This window comes from Myzus persicae, unplaced genomic scaffold, assembly GCF_001856785.1.
Source record: "Myzus persicae strain clone G006 unplaced genomic scaffold, MPER_G0061.0, whole genome shotgun sequence".
NCBI classification, from domain to species: domain Eukaryota; kingdom Metazoa; phylum Arthropoda; class Insecta; order Hemiptera; family Aphididae; genus Myzus; species Myzus persicae.
The window spans coordinates 870,963-875,184 of NW_019102620.1; the positions used below are offsets into that span (position 1 = coordinate 870,963).

Sequence of the window (4,222 nt, forward strand, 5' to 3'; positions counted from 1 at the left end):
ACTATGAAAGTCATTGTGTTGTAGTACGCAAATGTGATAACGATTCGGGACAAGTTAAAAGAAAAAGGGGTCGACCCAAAAAAATAACTAATATTACCGATAATACAGCAATCATTTCAAATATTGGTAATCCAATTCAGACTAATTCAGTTGCTGATATAGTACCTAAAAATACTGATGAACCAAAAGTTATCAAGAGAGGTCTTGGCAAACCGAGGAAAAATAAAATCACATCAACTTCTATTCAAATATCACCAATTGTGTCGAATTCAACACCAGTGAATAAACAAAAAATAACAAAACATGGTGCCACCGTTAAAAAGAAGCAGAATTTGCACAAACGAGGTCCACAACACCCCTCAAAGTCACCTGCTAGTAAAGTAATAAAAACTACGACTAAACAATTAAATCAACAATTCCTAAGTTCTGATACAGTAGAAGTAAATGAAAACAGTCCTGAATCTGGAGAGAGATCATTTTCAACAATCATGTTATTTCCAGCCGATGGTAATGATTTTAAGTGTTTAACTATATCACGATTTGCTGATACCGAAAAAATACAACGGATTACTTTGGCAAGATGTGATACATTAATAGAACAAGAAAACACTACATCCATTAACTTTTTAGATGATAATGATAAGTCAAATAGTCAAGTAAACGATACATCTATTAATTATTTAGAAGGACATAATAAGTGAAGTAACCAAGAAAACATTACATCCATTAGTTTTTTTGAAGATAATAATAAATCAATTGTTCAAGAAAACATTACAACTATTCATTTTTTAGAAGGACATTATAAGTTAAATATACAAGTACACACTACAAGCATTAATTTTTTAGAAGGATGTAATATGTGTTAAATGAACAAGTAAACACTACATCTATTCATTTTTTAGATGATAATGATTTTTTGATTGTTAATACATATACTTAGACTCATTATACTTGTGTACATTGTAAATAATAATTTTTTTTTCTTTTTAATTTTTTTAAAGATTGTGATGTGCATTACTGAATTATTATAATTATTGTGTATTATTTTTTTTCAATTTTCAATTTATTTCAATTTTCATTTCACAAATATACAAAGAAAAAAATTATAACAAAAGGAAAGTTTTGAAATGATGATGACTCCAAAAAGTAAAGCTTGTAAAAGAGACACAGAGTTCTATACTTAAATACATAATTATCAAAATTATAACTAAAACCTTTTTAAATATAAGAGTGTACAGTATATAAGTATAAAGCTAAAATGAGATAACGAAAAGAACATAGCATAACAAAGAACATAACATAACAAGTCAAAAAAAAACAAACTATTATACAATTAAAGAATTACTAATTTTAAATACATAATATAGTATCCTATATATATCTTAATTTTACAATAGAGATTTAACTTCAGCATTAATATATTTTTTATAGTTATTAAAACTGTTATAGTTGTTGATGTTAATACCTAATCTATTACTAATTTCGATGCTAATATAAAAAGGGTCTCTTTTATCAAATTCTGTATTACACTTTCTTAGTCTAAAAACATTATTTTCAACTTGACGAGTATGATAATTATGTGCAGGGCTCGTAAGTTCATGCATTTGCATGTTTTTTTTGCGACACAGAAAAATATGCTAACTGAGATACAAATTCCTTTTATAACAATAGTAATAATAATATGAAGTTTAATAGTGCATGTTTTGGGTGTAAAGGCATATTTGGCATATAATCGTTTTTTTAGAGTTTATAGCGCATATTATTTCATAAAAAAATTGTTTAGAAAAATATTTGAAATGTTTCTTGTTTCTTATTTACTTTCCCGTTTACTGAATGATAGTGTTTTGATTTATTTTTATTTTCATGTGACTACTTACTTTTCTAGTATTTCCCTATTTAGATTTTATGCGTTTTACTTAGTACCGCGGAAACAATTTTATAGCTACTACTACCATCCTCCGCCGTGTTTAGTCCCTCGTCGAAACGATACCTGTACAAGCATGTACATCTGTACAATGTTTCTTACCAATCCACATCTACAATTTTGTACACTGGTGTCTGGTACAGTATAGTTTTCTTGCACACGCCAGTCGCCGATGAGTTGTTTAACTGCAAGAGTCGTGAAAATGTCAAATAACTAATATTTCATTCCAAATATTTTCATTGTAGGTGCAGGATAATGGTGTACCAAAATTAGACAAAAAATGACTACATAATTAAAATTAATAAAGATGACAAATCCATATGATTATCAGATTATATGAACTTCACAAATATTCATTTTAATAATTTTGATTGTTAAATATATAAAAATTAAAAGGAATAATATACTTTTAAAATTAATGGATATATTCTTATTATTTTAAAATTTGCTCATAAATATTTTACATAATGCATATTTTGAGTGCATAATTTAAAAATATAAGGGCATTTAAATGCATATTTTCAAACTTTTTAGTGCATATTTTGCCAATTTTTAGTGCATGAATGTATGCTCAGTGGTGTTTTGGTAAAAAAACTAGAGGGTATAAGCGCATTTAAGAATTTATGAAATTATTTTAATAAATATAGATTTTGCTATATATGTGTATAACAAATGGTATTCTTTTAGAATACTAATAGGTATTTTAATAAAGGTGAGATAAAACTTGAAAAGTTTTATTATGTTGTTATTATTATGCACTTATTTATGACAAGGAATACTAAATAACAATACAAATTATGGCATAATAGTCAATAACTTATAAGTATTCCTTATATAAATTTTACACAGTTGCATAGTTGAATTGCACTATAGCATAGATTTTATAACATATAGATAAGCCAATACACATACCTATAAAATAACAATATTATACAATATATCAATATATATCAACATAAAAAAAATATATCCTTTGATATATTTAAATTGTAGTAAAGTAAATGATTCAAAACATTTAAAAAATGTAATAATAATTAAATTGTAATAATTTAAAATTTAAATAAATTGTATTTTTTTCTCACTATTTACAAAATATGTTAAATAAGCTGATCCTAAAACTATTCTCAAATATACAAAAAAAACTTTTATTGTTAACTCAATATTGAATAAATTGTCCACATATTTTTCTTTGATAAGTCTGCATAGGTATATTCAGTATCTGTGGTGGTTTTATTGGGAGAGTACATTGGTCTGAATTCCTAAAAGTCACCATGTTTAGGTTGTGAATAAGTTTTATCCTCGGTTTTAAAATTGAAAATTAAAAAAAAATTTTAATTATTGGCAATTTGAGTAAAAACAAACTAAAAATGATTTTTGAATTATAATTTTTAAATTGAGTAAATTAAAATCTGTTTGTTGAATAAATTAAATAAAATTAAATAAAACAGGTACTGCCATGTAAAGTAAAGTACCAACAGCCCATGTACAGTCAAGTAAAAAAAATGTGTTTTGTATTTGTAAAGTTAATTAATATTAATTAACTAAATTAACAAAAAAAATTAATAATTTGTATATATTACTACAGTAGGTAGTACAGTAGGTAATATTTTGACTTAAATAATTGAAATGTGAAGTGATATCTATTAAGTATTAACTCATTAATTTAAATTCTACTAAACGGTTTTAATTTACCAATTGTGTCAGCTAAGGGCTACTTGTCGTAGGTTTTGATGTGGATGCGATAGATGACACTAATCGAGCATCTACTTCTTTAGACGATACCTAAATAGAGCACAAGTAAACGAATTATAAAAATAAAGATTATTTAAAATGTACTACCTTATTAAATTTGTATAGTTACTTACCTCAACATTTTCGAAACAAATTTTTTTATTTGTATTTGTAGAAAAATAAGAAAATAAAGTGTTTTTTTTCTTTTGGGCGTGTAGAATCCATACTGTCAACACTTAACAATTCACTTCACAAGCCACAAAAAAAAAAAAAATTATAAGAAACAAAATGTAAAATTAATAAGAATAATAATGGAAGACGAGCAATATGCAGCACGAAGTTATTACTCGGAATAGCACGCGCCACACTATCAAGTATAATATTCTCATAGAGTAATATTCTTGTATAGAAATGTCAACAGCCGATAGTAGATATTATAATTTGAAACCTCGTGAATAAAGCTAGACGATAATCGATAGCTATAAATAATAATCAATTATCAATGTTATTATTAACATACCAATAACAAATTTTCTAAAAATAAACGTATGCCCTATGGATTTTGTT

The 4,222-nt window shown here is 25.5% G+C and overlaps 1 long non-coding RNA gene across 1 annotated transcript; it reads right to left on the bottom strand.

The window, feature by feature from the left end:
• Nucleotides 1–3,011: 3,011 nt before the first annotated feature.
• On the bottom strand, nucleotides 3,012–4,017 carry LOC111032724. The gene is made up of 3 exons (XR_002604338.1): nucleotides 3,790–4,017; nucleotides 3,617–3,706; nucleotides 3,012–3,183 (listed from the first exon to the last, which is right to left on the bottom strand). It is a non-coding gene; the product is annotated as an uncharacterized LOC111032724 (long non-coding RNA).
• Between the last annotated feature and the right edge of the window lie 205 nt (nucleotides 4,018–4,222).